Source organism: Papio anubis, chromosome 1 (genome assembly GCF_008728515.1).
Source record: "Papio anubis isolate 15944 chromosome 1, Panubis1.0, whole genome shotgun sequence".
Taxonomy (NCBI): Eukaryota; Metazoa; Chordata; class Mammalia; order Primates; family Cercopithecidae; genus Papio; species Papio anubis.
Window position 1 is genome coordinate 163,406,987 of NC_044976.1, and position 15,632 is coordinate 163,422,618.

General features: G+C 35.5%; 2 long non-coding RNA genes across 4 annotated transcripts in view; one reads left to right on the forward strand and one right to left on the reverse strand.

Annotated features, from left to right (window-relative positions):
- LOC110741605 overlaps window positions 1–15,632 on the reverse strand; it is a 96,886-nt gene that overhangs the window by 62,990 nt on the left and 18,264 nt on the right. For all 3 annotated transcript variants that reach the window (XR_004179355.1, XR_002518082.2, XR_004179354.1), the window contains exon 2: window positions 14,140–14,339. This is a non-coding gene — a long non-coding RNA (uncharacterized LOC110741605). The remainder of the gene's footprint in view (window positions 1–14,139; window positions 14,340–15,632) is intronic.
- Window positions 7,258–9,602, forward strand: LOC108582711. The gene is made up of 3 exons (XR_001896532.3): window positions 7,258–7,321; window positions 8,038–8,116; window positions 9,565–9,602. It is a non-coding gene; the product is annotated as an uncharacterized LOC108582711 (long non-coding RNA).

Here is a 15,632-nt window from a genome sequence, read left to right on the forward strand (position 1 = left end):
ATATGGGACAGAGCCCTTGTCCTTAAAGGACTCACAGTTTATTGGAAGAAAGGATCCAAATCTCAGATGTTTTTGTTAAATGATTATCAATGAATGACTATCAAACACAAAAATGTGTCATATATTGTTTTTTCTTCCATTTACACCTCCTAGTATTGCCACCTTAGCTTTCTATCCTGTACCAAGTAGCCATTTTAAATTATTTCCTCTGCCAAAAGATATCCTTCTGGACTGAAGTAAAACATATGGCTCCAAGAGAGTTATGACCAAGTTGGATTTAACTGCACATACCTTTTAGCCCACAGTAGATTGAGATGACTTGTTTCAAGGTTGAAGGGGCCTGAACTAGCTTAGCTTCTCCCTTTCCTCACAACCAGTTCCAGAGAACTATAAGTTCTTAGGACCCACAATTTGTTCAAAAAATTCATGAACTTAATTAATTATTAGATGAGTAAGGATGAATGAATTAACATGGGTCAGACTCAGTGTTGGGTCCTGGGCTGTTATTTTACATACTCTATTATACATCGTCAGCCCAACCCAAGATAAATAAATTAGTCTCCATAAAGCCACCACACATTATTGACTTTCTGAGTTACAGTCAAATGAAACACAAGGATTTTAGTTCAGTTCTCCCCTCCCCAATCCCAACAAATTAATTAGTATTGAATCAGGCCACCTTCATTCTACAGCAGTATATCTTACATAACTTTTCATTTGACTGGTTAAATTTCACCTTATATCTTTCATTTAAACTTAGGCATCTTTGGGTTTTGTTTGTTCGTTTTTATATGCTCATTCTGTTATTTAATATATCATGAGAAGTTGAGCTCGAGAATCAAAACCAGACTTCAACATCGCAGTAAAAGTCTCAATTTTTACCCTGCCCTCTCTGAGGCACCCCTAATGCTCTTCTCTATCAAGAGAGCACTCTCTTTTCCTGAGGTAAGAGTAAACTCAGGTTTGTGTTACACAAATTATTTGGTAATATTTTGTGGAGTCAGCATTTGACACCTCAGTCAAGCATATAGTCTCCAGAGGCACATGTGAACTAAGGGGAGAGGAAATGATCAGTTGAGCTGCACTATCTCTAATTGTCCAGAAAGACAGAAATGCTGCTGCCAAGTCTCCCTGTCCTCTACAAACCATCAGTGCTTACTCCTGGGTGTTCATCTTCTTCACATTTGATCATTTCTAAAGGATGCTCTAGTAGTTAAAAGCATCTACAAAAAGAATGGAATATCTAACTCTTAGGACCGAATGTGAATGAAATAAGTTAATAGATGCCAAGTGCTGAGAACAATGCCAGCACATAACACTCCTTAATATTTTATACAAAATATTCTATCTCCATTCCAATCATTAATAAAAATATTAACCCAAACTAAATGAGTACAGAGTTTCAGTAATTAGGAAAGACCCAATTTGGTATAAATCTTGTATTCAACAAGCTTTCCAGTACTGTGTTGTGAATTGAAATGACTACACTATCATCAATATCACTGTATTTCCCCATTTCACCTCCCAAAACATTATGAGAAACATAATGTTTAAAGTATTTTTCTATTAAATGTAATAATCCTATTGGAAAACAAAGGAAGGGAAACATAGTTTGTGTGGCAGAATTTGTTCATATTGAATGGTTTTTACATTAGCCTTCACACTGGAAAAATTCCAAGAAGACAGTGTGTACTGTTTGTCAAGGGGAAAATGTAGGAGGCAGGTGAAAGACTGGAACAGGAAGTCAGGGACACTTGGGCACAAGGATGGCAAAGAGTCTGTATCTGGTATTGGGCTTTGGGTGAATCTTTGAGTAAATGTTAAGAGTCACAAAGTCAAACTTTACCTATTTAGCTTCTTTGCCAACACTGGAGACAGCAGTTAGTATGTTATTTTTCCTTTGTCAAAGTGAGGAGTTGGGAGAGACACTAGATCAGCATTCCTCATAGCTCTCATGTTTCTAAATTCGTCTGAAGGCCCAAAGGCAAGAGATCACCAGCGTGACCTACGGATTTATGAGACTCAGCACCTTGTGGCTGGGATTTTAGAATGGACTTGCTTTCTTGCTTTACTCCTGGCTCTAAGTGACTTTCACACAGTCAATCTCTGAAGTTTGCTCCCTTCAGGCTTAGTTTCCTAAAAGGATGCTGAAAACAAAAATGTAGAGGGAAAAAAATGCAAAAAGTCCCAGGAAGTTCACAGTGCCTGCAGGAGACGGGTGAGTTCCACATGCAAACCTGCAGTCCTTGTTGTGTATCTCAACCAACTGTGGTGACATTTCTAGTGGGATGTCACTACAGTGATGACCTGCTTATTTCCATTTCATTCCGGCCTCAGCTGGAGCATAATCCAAGGTTTAGTGCTGTTTCTAGGCCTTAAGAAAAAGAAACTATTTTCTTTGTACAGAAAAACTCTCTCCAGAGTAGCTGAAAGAATATTATGTTGTCTTTTCATAACGCTTTTTAAACACACTCTAAATATAAGCACAACACATTCAACCCGTGGGAATCCTGCAACCCCCAAGTAGGGAAATATTTTTAAAGAATATTATGGATGTAAGAAATAGTTGTTTTTACCCAATTCTATGGCCCTTCAAAATTAGGGAAATGAGTCCTTTAGTGTGGAAACTATCCATAGCCTCAAATTTAAAACACAATATGAGGTTATGGGATTTATTTTTTATTCACCCAAGGCAGAATGAAATTCTCCTGTTTGAAACATGAAGAAAACTTGTTTTTCCTCTGTTTCTTGAGGTTGCTTAATGAACAGAATAACTTTTCTCCCTTGTGAACTGCTTCCTGCTACAACAGTGGGAAGTGTAAGATAAAAAAGAAGAGCAAGAAGAGAAAATGAAATAGAGAAAAAAGAAAGGTATCCAAAATACAACTACTGTATGATAAAAGACTTTGAGTATAGCAATGATATCATATTCAAATCACAATGCAAAACAAATAAAGTTACCTGTTTATGTCACTGTAGGTTGAGGATGGTGAGAATTCTCTTAAGAGTGCTGCAGAGCAGAGCCAACATTTCTTATTGCAATTTAGGAAATGAATACAATATAGCTTTCTCTTGTCTGTCTTAACTTTTAAAAAATCCTAATAAAAGAATAACTGAATCTGAGTAATAAGAACATCAGGAAAAAATTATATAGAATATTGGATTTATACAAACAGAACCTCCAACCTGACATTTCTTAAGACAAGGAAAATATCCTTTAAACGTTTAAATTGCTTCTAATTGTCAATTACAAAATGTTTGAAAAGAAATAAAATGTATTTATTTTAAAATACATATTTTATTTATAATATAAATATTTATTTATTTAAAAATATATATTTTAAAATTTTGTATAACTATATGGGGTACAAGTATATTTTGTTATATGTCTGCATAGTGGTAAAGTCTGGGCTTTTAGTGTATCCATCACCCATGTCATGCATATTGTACTTACTAAGTAATTTTTCATCATACAACCCCCCCTCCACCCTCCACCCTTTGAGAATCTTCTATGTCTATGATTCCACACTCTATGTCTACGTGTACACATTATTTAGCTCCCTCTTACAAGTGAGAACATGTGGAATTTTCAAATATACTTATTCTAACAAAGAAAGAAGAATGAATTAAACTCTAGTATTCAGTGTCAAATTCTAAGTGTATTTGATATTAACATTTTAACTTTTGAAATGGAAATTGCTTGTTTAGGCTTATTTGCCTTTGAAACTAAATACGCATTGCCATCTTATTTAGACCATGGATTATTTTGTTAAATCTATATATACAGAGGAAAAGTACATTTGAGCCTGCTGTATGTGACACCTTGCAGATCTTATATTAATGAAATCTGTTTTGATAAGCTGCTACTCTTATCTTATATGTGACCGTATGGAGCTAGCAAAATGAATACTGAATAAAAGAATGTACTAATACAGGTGCACACAGAGGGAGAGAATGAACATTTTTTAAGGCTTATTTTTCTCAACTGCTTTCCAGAAACTTTTGCTGTTTCAAATTAAATTCACATTTTTACTAGCAATATAAGAGTGCCATCTTGCAACATACTCACCAGCATTGAGTATTATTTTGAATTAATCTTTACCAGTTTAAAGTTCCACAAATAATGCCATTGTTATCTGAGTCTATAGTTGTTAAATATAGATATATAGATATTTAACACCATTTTTGCTTATTTTTAGACTTTTATTATGGCAAATTTAAAACATACAGAAAAATAGAAAGCACAACATACTGAACTTCCATATACCCATTATCAACCATTATCAGGATTTTACAACTGTTAACATTCACTCACATTTTCTTTATCTTTCTTTTTATATGTAACAGTCTTTTTTCTACAATGTCATTTTATGCCTCCCAAATTATAGTTATTTCTTAATGTAAACTAATGCACATATTCAATTCCCATTTGTATCAGAATGCAAAATATAAACATCACTTTTGCTTGATGTGCCTTTTAAATCTCAATTCTGTAAGAAATAAGTAATTGAGAATTCTGTAAGAATTCCTTCCTTTTTAATTAATGCTTATGTGTTGAAGAAGTGGCTCATTTGTCCTGTAATAATTCCCACATTGTGTTTTCATGGTATTGTTTAATATCGTTCATTAGTCTCTACATTTCCTGCCAACTATTCATCATATCTAGAAACTTCATCAGATTCACACAAATTTTTCTGAAAAAATAAAAGACTTCAAAGATTGCACTTGTGTAGCATGTATTATATCACATTAAGAGGTTTCTGTTATGTGAATGCTCTATTTTTTATTTTTATTTTAGTTTAGTTTTAGGTTTTTTTATTCTAGTGTTTTATTTTAGTAGAACTACAATTCTTCTATAAATAAGAACTTGCCTTCATTAACTATTGCCTTCCCTGAAAAACACTCTATATGAAAGGCAGTAAAATGCTTGAAACTTTTCCTTTATTTATCATTTTCACCATATAAGCTGGTGTCCCAGCGAGCAATTGACCAACTAGATTTTGTTTTGTATTTTGAAAATTCTTATACATTTATGGACTTTAATATATTTAATTTGATCAATCATTTTTAGGTATTTTCCTTCTTGATAGTGAAATTACCCTATCACGGGCCAATAAGAATTCCTTCGAGATGCCTCATGTGTGGTTTTTTATTCATATTATCTCAACAATATTTAATAGCTTCTTTGCTATCAAGCAAACTTATTTACACACTTCCTGTTCATGGCGAGGAATCAGTCATTTCTTCAACAATCTAGTGTGAAATTACACTAAGGGACTATAATCTCTGCATTATGGGTATTTATTGTTACAGGTTTGTTACTAATTCTAGGCCTTTTCAATGGAAAGAAATAAGAAATACGTATTTTTGATAGAAGCAAAAATAAATCTTGAATTTATTTTAATTTTTCCAATTCACATTAAAGAATTATAGAGATTTTATTTTTCACTTTAAACAACAGAAATTTAATTCCTCACAGTTCTGAAGGCTGGAAGTCCAAGGTCAAGGTGCTGGCAGGGTTGATTTCTTCTGAAGCCTTACCCCTTGGCTTTTAGATAAAAGTTTCCTCTCTGTTTTTACATCATCTTTTCTCTGTACCTATCTATGTATCTATGTCCAAATTTTCTCTTCCTATAACAAAACCATTCACACCGGATTTGGGACCACTGTGGTGACTTCATTTTGACTTAATTACCTCTTTAAAAAATGCTTTTTTCAAATACAGTCACATTCTGAGGTAGTAGGGAGTGGGGACTTCAGCGTGAATTTTTGGAGGACACAATTCAACCCATAACAAGGGTGCTATTTGTTTTTAGTTTTTAAAATAATTGTGATCCTTCCATGAATATAACTTTTGTTCCCGTATTTTACCTGATAACATTATAACATAAACATTTTCCCATTTATTCTTTAGCCTTTGTAAAAATTTAACAGCTGCAAAATACCTTGTCAAATGATTATATTGCCAAATGTTAATCAGTCTTGTTTTGAACATTTAGGTGTTCCCTCTGAAGACCAAATATAAAATATTTAACCAGCCAGGCACGGTGGCTCACGCCTGTAGTCCCAGCACTTTGGGAGGCTGAGGTGGGTGGATCACGGGATCAGGAGATCCAGACCATCCTGGCTAACACCGTGAAACCCCATCTCTACTAAAAATACAAAAAATTGGCCGGGCGTGGTGGCAGGCGCCTGTAGTCCCAGCTACTGGGGAGGCTGAGGCAGGAGAATGGCATGAACATGGGAGGCTGAGCTAGCAATGAAACGAGATCGCACCACTGCACTCTAGCCTGGGCAACAGAGCAAGACTCCATCTCAAAAAAATACATATATATAACACCAAAGACCAGATTTTATTTAACTAAAAGAATAAAGATAAAATAAAGCATTTAACCAAAATATCCCTCAAAATATTTTTGGTTAAATACTTTATTTTATATTGGTCTTTTTTCTATTACTCTTACTCTGAAAACTATGATTTTTAAAAACAGAATTTTTTTTTTGTTTTATTATATATTGTTCTAAAAGAATAATATCAACATTACTGATTACAGGACCTCTGATTACAATTGACATTTTTCTTGTTTTCTTGGTTTTAGGTTTATACAATCAAACTACTATGTTTTAAAATAAATGGAGATCATTTTTCCGTGTAGCTGTTATGTCAACTTGAGATACAGTTGTGTCCAGAATTTATTCCTGCTTGTGGGTTCTTGGTCTCACTGACTTCAAGAATGAAGCTGTGGACCCTGGCAGTGAGTGTTACAGCTCTTAAAGATGGTGTGTCCGAATTTGTTCCTTCAGCTGTTTAGATGTGTCCAGAGTTTCTTCCCTCCCGTGGGTTCATGGTCTCACTGACTTCAGGAATGAAGCTACAAATGCAGACCGTGGCAGTGAGTGTTACAGCTCATAAAGGTAGCGGGAACCCAAAGAAGGAGCAGCAGCAAGATTTACTGTGAAAAGGAAATGAACAAAGCTTCCACATCCTGGAATGGGACTGGAGCGGTTGCTGCTGCTAGCTGGGGTGGCCAGCTTTAATTCCCTTATTTGGCTCCACCCACGTCCTGCTGATTGGTCCATTTTACAGAGTGCTGACTGGTCCATTTTACAGAGTGCTGATTGGTCCATTTTACAGTGTGCCAATTGGTCCATTTTACAGAGTGCTGATTGTTGCATTTACAATCCTTTAGCTAGACACAGAGTGCTGATTGGTGCATTTTTACAGAGTGGTGATTTGTGTGTTTACAATCCTTTAGCTAGAAAGAAAAGTTCTCCAAGTCCCCACTCAACCCAGGAAGTCCAACTGGCTTCACCTCTTACAGTTAGGTTAATTTGTTTCCATTCATTTTTTATTTGAGATATATTATTTGGTTTTGATTTAATTTGATTTGATTTTAACTCTGTAAAACGTTAAATGGTTCCACTTTCAAAGCTATAAAACAAAGTACAGAGAGCTCTAGCTTCCCACTTTCTCTCTCTCCATTTGTAGATAACCAGTTTTATTAATGTCTGGTTTATCATTTAGTTGTTCTTTTTGAAATAAACAAATAGAGATAAGTATTCATATTTGCCCCCTTTTATTACATAAAACATAACATTCTATATAGACTTCTGTTTCTTATAAATCTATGTTTATAGTTGTTTTGAGTCCGAATTCAAGCAGTCTATGCATTGCATATGGTGATATGGAATTAAGTACTTTTAAGGATGCAGTTTGCTGTTTTTTCGTGTCTATAGTAGTTATCTTTCCAACAAGATTCTAAACACCTTCAGTGAAAAAATTATGTCTATACTTTTACCATACTTTCCACACGACCAGGTTCAGTGCTGAATCCACAGTATTTAAATTAATCATATTGCTGTATTAATTACGAAAACATTTTAATATACTGTGATAATATAGAACTTACCAACCCCTTTTTATAACTCTACCCTTCCCTAAACAGACTTGTATCACAGTTTCTGTAACATTAAATTTCATTTGCTAATCTACCTCTTTCTGCCTTCTACAAAGGTTTAACTTTAAACCCTTTAAAGTTACAGGCTAAGCACCATTGACTATTCATCTTTGGTCCCTCAGTGTCCACTAGGGTGCCTGACATGTAGCAGACATTTAGTAAGTATCAGTTAAATTAAACTGAATCTACTGTAAGCAAGTACCATTACCATTAAGAGTTGTAACCTACTATGGGCTTAAGTTTGTATTTTAGGTTCTTATATGTTTCATGTTTATTTCTCAGTTCCCCATATTATATATCTGTACAATGTGGAAGGGAAATATGCTTTTCTCAAGTGGAAATGAAAATCAAAACCAAAATGAAATCCTAGAAAATGATTTGGAAAAAAGAGTGTCTGAATTCTCTAAAAGGGGTTTGCAATAAGATTATTGACTCTTCTTTGCCATCTGAAATTCTCCTCACTATGAAATTATTTGTTCCTTCAGAATACATCTCAAGCTCTACCTACATTCAACCCAATATTTTGTTACACATTATCTGACAAAGTTCCTTAACTGTTTCAAATTCCTTGTTACTAGCTCCTGGAGCTGGCACTTAGAATGAATCTAGTAAGTGTTTGCTAAATTGAATTGCTGTGCTTTGAAAATTATGGTATACTTTTAGATTGTGTAAATCATATTAGATTTCATAAAAATTAGCTTGAGGTAAATTGTAAGAATTCATAGTATACAAAGGGATTTTTAAATTGAGAACATTTGGTGAAAAAAATATGTGTAAGACACAACAAGATAACATCAATAGAAGTTTGAGGTTAAGGAAAGGATAATATTAAGATATGTTGCATACACAAAACAGTTGTGTAAGATTCACTACATTTCCAAAAGATGGGTTGTAATTTGGCTCAAGTTGTCAACAGCAACAAATAATTACATGATTCAATATGCATTTTAAAAAATTGAACCATTTGCTCAAGAACATACCTACTTTTAGAAAGGAGACAGAAAATTTTCTTTTATGGCTCTTCATAAAGGAGGCACTATGTGAGATAGTAGAAAATGGCTTCAATAACCTTACAAAAAATACAATTATGGACCTACTAGAATGGCTAAAATTTAAAAGACTGACACTCCCAAGTATCCCTAAAGATGTGGAGCAACTAGAACTCTCACAAACTGCTGATGAGAATGTAAAATGATGCATCCACTTCAGAAAAAGAGTTCAGCAGTTTCATATAAAGTTAAACATGCACTTACCATGTAATTCAGTAATTTCCCTTCTAAGTACCTACCCTCAAAATTGGAAATATATAGCTACACAAAGATTTCTATGCAAATGTTCTAATCAGTGTCATTTATAATTGTCAAAAGCTATGAACAACCCAATTCTCCATCAATTAGTGAATTGATAAACTAATTGTGACCTATCCATACAATGGAATACTACTCAGCAATGAAAAGGATCAACTATTGGTACATGTAATAATATTAATGAATCTAAAAAAATATGTTCTACATAAAAAAAACTAGCCAGACACCAAAAAAATGCATAGTGTATGATTCCATTTATACAATATTACAAAAAAGGTAAAACTCACCCATATTATCAGAAAGAAGACCAGGACTGAGAACAGAAGAAAATGACTGCAAAGGGACATTTGGGGGTAATGTAAATGTTTTATATTTTGACTACATTGGTAGTTACAAAAGTTTATATATTTGTCAAAACTCCTCAAACTGTATAGTTAGAATGAGTGCATTTTATTATATGTAAATTATATACCAACAAAGTTAGTTTGAAAAAAACAATAATTATCTTCATCGTGTTATTTATAATATCTCAAATTATAGGTTAAAGTAAAACATCAAAGCATGTTTTAATTTTATAAGGATACATCCAAGATAGTTGAAGAATGAAGGTTTCTAATCTGGCTAAATAGATGGGATAACTTTATTTGGGGATATTTAATGAATTTTTTATAGGTAATTCCCTTAAATGTTATTCTATACAACTGAGCTTTTTGAGCTTTTTACTAAAAGCTGTGTGTCAGAGAATTCAAAGTTAAACTCTCTGATAAGGGCATGGAGTACACATATCTTAGGTTGTTGATTAAGTGCAAACCCATATTCTTTAGTATTTAGCAGAGGTGAAGATAAAAATATCATTTATGAGAAAGTATTAATAAAATGTACTGATTTCTTAACCTAATCATATACTGCTATTTTAAGTGTATTTTATAGTCTCCTGGATCTTCTTTATGAAAAGAGAGGTAAAAGAAACACTTACTGAACATTCATTATGTCAGACACTTGGTTAAACACTGTAATGTTGTGTATTCTCACAAGAACCCCATGTGTTACGTAATGCCATCCTCATTGTACATAAATACAGCAGGACTACACTAACCTTCAATTTTGAAATGTGTAATAGTTCATTTTTAGCATAATGCATAAAGTCCATTCCTATATAATCAACTTTAATAAGATTGTTGAATAAGAGATCTAAAGGTAACCAAAAAACTCAGTACAAGAACTCATTAATGCATTGAACACATATTCATATTATGCACCTACTAGAGTGGCAGGATAATGCTGTGGTTAACAGTGTCAATTCACATCCAAATCCTGGCTCCACTACTAACTGGTTGTATGGTCTTGGGCAAATCATTTAACCTTCCCATGCCTCAGTTTTCTTACCTATAAAATGGGGATGATTTAATTAGAAAGATACCCAGCACAGAAGGCTTTTGTGAGAAATGAGTGAGTTAAAAATGGAGTCCTTTTCTTGTAAAGGTGATGGATAACAAGAAAGGAACCCTTCTATCCATGTGCCTATACATCAGCTATAGCTTTCCCACTTCTTAACTGAACTCAACGTAGAAGATAATAGCATTTTATTACAAATAAATGAAGAACACTTGATTACCTGAACAGATTATAGATGTAGGGACAGGGAAAAGCCATATGCAAATGTAATTATTCAAATGGTCTGGTCCTAGAACTCTGTAAATTTCCCTTTCACTAAGTCGCTAGCATTTGTGTATACTGAATACGATTATCTCCCAAAGTCTAACACAAAATCACAGTGTTGTTCTCCCAAGTCTCCAATCCATGGTCCTAAGCATATAAAGATGACAATCCTACTAATAATCCTACTGGCAATACTATCAATTGTTACTAATATGGCTAAAAATCTAAAGCAAGTCTATAAGTCATCTATTTAACAGACCCCCCACCCCCCCACACACACCCAGGAAAACTGCCTTTAAGATTATACCAAGAGCACTATTCACAATAGCAAAGACTTGGAATCAACCCAAATGTCCATCAGTGACAGACTGGATTAAGAAAATGTGGCACATATACACCATGGAATACTATGCAGCCATAAAAAAGGATGAGTTCATGTCCTTTGTAGGGACATGGATGCAGCTGGAAACAATCATTCTCAGTAAACTATCGCAAGAACAGAAAACCAAACACGTTCTCACTCCTAGGTGGGAATTGAACAATGAGATCACTTGGACACAGGAAGGGGATCATCACACATTGGGGCCTATCATGGGGTGGAGGGTAGGGGGGAGGGATAGCATTAGGAGATATACCTGATGTAAATGACGAGTTAATGGGTGCAGCACACCAATATGGCACATGTACACATATGTAACAAACCTGCACGTTGCGCACATGTACCCTAGAACTTAAAGTGTAATAAAAATAAATAAATAAATAAAAATAAAAATAAAGATTATGCCAAGAGCTACTTTTTAAAATCTTGGTGTTAATTATGACAACTAAGAACTCGCCCAAATTAAAGCTGAGTAATCAACAAAGTTTTCTATTTTGACATCATCCTCTTCCGATGACTTTTCTTTCTACTATGGCATCATTCCCCATTCATTTCAGTGTCATTTTTTGGCCCCATCCATGTGCTGAATCTGCTGAGCTGTCTCCTGGCTTCAAGCACATCTTGTTTTTCTCTCCCAATATCAAAACTTATAAACTGCAATTTATATTCTACTACAATCCGGAAACGAATTTTCTGACATGTAGAAAGAAGTTTTACCAATTATTTTATTCATTGACTGATAATATTTAATTTGCTAACCCTTAGGAGTAGTTGCAATTATACAGGCAACTCTGGATGCTGAAAATGCAATGTCTTAGGCAAATAGTTATTATCAAAGTTTAGTGAGAACTTATCTTGTGCTGACGGCTAAAAGATATGCATGCACTTTCTCTATTGCTGATTTAGAAAAAAGGATTTGCTTGTATGACTGAGTTTGAGGACAAAGCGTACTCAGCTTGGGACTAAAATGTTCTGGCATCAGAGCAACCTGGCATGATATCACTTATGGGAAGTCTACTCAAACTCTTCGGGTCTCTATGCCATCTTTTCAAGAAGGGGTTCCATGACCACCCTGCTTAAAAATGATAACCCTCAAAAACCTAGTCTCCTTTCTTGCTTTATTTTTCTCCATAGCTTCCTAATATTAGTTCCAAAAGTGTGAAGGATTTGAGATGTTACCATATGCACAGTTACATAGAACCTATATATGACACCCATAGTAGCACATAACTGTGTGTGTATGCAATATACATACAATTTTATAAACACACATACACTAACAGAATAATGAAACTCTGGCTTAGAGACAGACTTTCAGTTACCCACTGTATTTGTTGCCTGTGGCTGCTGTAACAATTTGCCATAAACTTGTCAGTGTAACACAACAGAATTTTATTCTCTCATATTTTTAAAAGAAATTAGTCCAAAATCAAAGTGTTGGCAGGAGCACACTCTCTGGAGAGCTGTAGGGAGATTCTGTTCATTGCTTCTTTCAACTTCTGGTGGCTCCAAGTGTTCCTTATCTCATGGCTGCCCTGCTGTAATCGGCTTCCGTGGCCACATTGTCTCCTCCTCTTCTCCTGTGTCTGTCTCTAAACTCCACCTGCCTCTCTCTTGTAAGGATACATGTGATTGCATTTGGGACTCATTCACAAAGTCAAGGACTAAACTCCTGCTATCAACATGCTTGTTTATTGTCCAATGGCAGGGAGCATCATTCATACATATTTGAGGAGTGTGGTTTGCCCTGGAGTGATGTGATTATTTGGCCTGTGATTAATCACATCTTTTTTTTCATATAAGGTAGCATTCACTTTTTTGCCATATAAGGCAATAATCATAGGTCATAGGAATAAAATACTATTTTTAGGGGCCGCCATTCAGCCCAATATACATAAAGATATTGTTTTTGTGCCCCATGGGGTGACATGATGAGAATCTGTCATCTCCTCGTGTATAGAGAGGTCATGAAAACAGGAGCTAATATAAGACGCTGGGCATGTTTGTCTCTGGAGAAACAGTAATCTTTGCTCTGGAGTGTAAAAAAGTCTTCTCTGGAGAGCAGAAGGGATGGTCTCTAGGTGTTTATTACCCTGGAGTATAAACAAATGGCTCAGGGTTGGTTTCGTTGTCCATACAATGTAAATAATGGCTCCAGGAAAGAGAAAAGAAACAGTTCTATCTTTCCAGAGGTCTCTCTTTTTTTTTTTTTTTTTTTTTTTTTTTGAGATGGAGTCTTGCTCTGTTGCCCAGGCTGGAGTGCAGTGGCACAATCTTGGCTCAGTGCAACTCTGCCTCCCAGGTTCAAGCAATTCCTCTGCCTCAGCATCCCGAGTAGTGGGGATTACAGGCACACGCCACCTGGCCCAGCTAATTTTTGTATTTTTAATAGAGACAAGGTTTCACCATGTTGGCCAGGCTGGTCTCGAACTCCTGACCTCAAGTGATCCACCTGCCTCTACCTCCCAAAGTGCTGGGATTACAGGCATGAACCACCACGCCTGGCTCAGAGGTCTCTATGTATAGGGTTGATATTCCATCATCCTTTAACCAGGTTGCCACTAACTTTTGCTCAGAAAGCCCTCACCATACAGAAACATGAAAATATTTATAGAGTGCTATTTCCTGGTACATAACATTTAAAGTATTATATATGTTTCACTTCTCTTGTTTATGGTCTAACTAGAATGTAAGTTATATAAAGGCAAGGGTTTTTGTCTTTTTTTTTTTTTTTCACTGCTGTGTCCCCAGATTCTAGAACTTTGCTTGGCACATAGGAGATGCTCATACTAATTTGTTGAATAACTTAAGAATTTCTTGCAAAGGGGCTGCTTACCAATGTCTGGGACTTGAGCCTGGGACTGAGTCACATGTCAGCAGGTCCAGTGGGGTCTCCACCTGTCCACATTGAGCCTACGGGGACCAACCTAATCATCACCATGAAGTGTATTCGTGTAAAGATGCAACATAAAGAGGGTAGTGTTCACCATAGCCGTCATATTAGAAAATCTTTTCTTCTAGCCTTCCTCTCTGAACCTGAAAATTGAAGAATGATTATTATACTTCTTAAAGTCACTAACAACCTTTTAGGGTTATGTCTACTTAACCAGAAATAAAGAAGAGAGTTGAGACTATCAAAATAAATCAGGTTCGTTAAACCCTTATTTTGTCACAATTTAGGATTATTTTTAATCTCTACAATTCATATCTATTCTTTAATACTGATTATTACATTTTTCAGATCATTGTTACCTGCCCAATTATGTCTTAGAAAGGTATGATCTCAAGAAATAAGCTGAAAAATGTTTCAAAATAAATTGGATTAGGGAACAAATGTGAGCCAGAGAGCAAGTCCAGGTTCATGACAGCCACAGGGGACACTTGCGGTATGTCTTATTTCTCTGCAGGCTTCATTAATGACCACATACATCTCTTCTATGTAATCCCACTCCAAGGCATGATTTTAAGGTTCTGAAACCTCTATAGGAAGGTTCTGATGGCCGTTCTTGGTAGCCACATCTAGGTCACTTACCTAATTTATTAAGTACTTCTATACAACCATGCTCTCCTTATCACTAACCATGGCAATGGTTTTATATTTATTTGTGTATTCCTAAATGTGTGTCCCCAATTGAAATGGAAGCCCCAAGAGGGCAAGGATTGTCTATTTTGCTCACTATTATAGAACAAATACCTACTGTGTGGCTGGCAAATAAAAGATATTCATAAAATATATGTTGGAAGAAGGGAAGGAAAGAATGGAGGAAGGAGGAAAGGAAGGAGGGAGGGAAGCAGGGAGAGGAGGAGGAAGGGAAGGAGGGAGGGGGGAAGAGGGAGGGAAAGGAAGAGGGAGGGAGGGAAGGAGAGAGGGAAGGAGGAAGAGAAGGAGGGCGAGAAGGAGGGAAAGAAGGAGGAAGGAAGGGAGGGAAGGAAGGGAGGGAAGGAGGGAGGGAAATAAGGGAGGAAGGGTGGGAGGATTTTTTATGTCCCTGTTGTCTTCTTGTCAGAGACAACTATAGCTAATTTTCTTAACGTTTCAGAGATGATCTTCTCCATGCGATTCTTTCCCTGGGTAACAGCCTCATCAATATGGTAGAATTTAGGTTAGAAAGTTAAATGTCTGCCTAAAATGTTAACAGGCTCTCATAATCCTTCTCCCAATCCTATTGCATTGAACATCCTTTAATTCCAGGTACCCCAGTCTACACAGCAAAAAAGAAAAAGACCATCTGCTCTATAAATTAAAAGTTCACATCTTTTAACACTCATGATTGACATAAATGCTGCTGTGAATAGACTGAGGAATGTGGAAGTATGGTTGGATTTCTT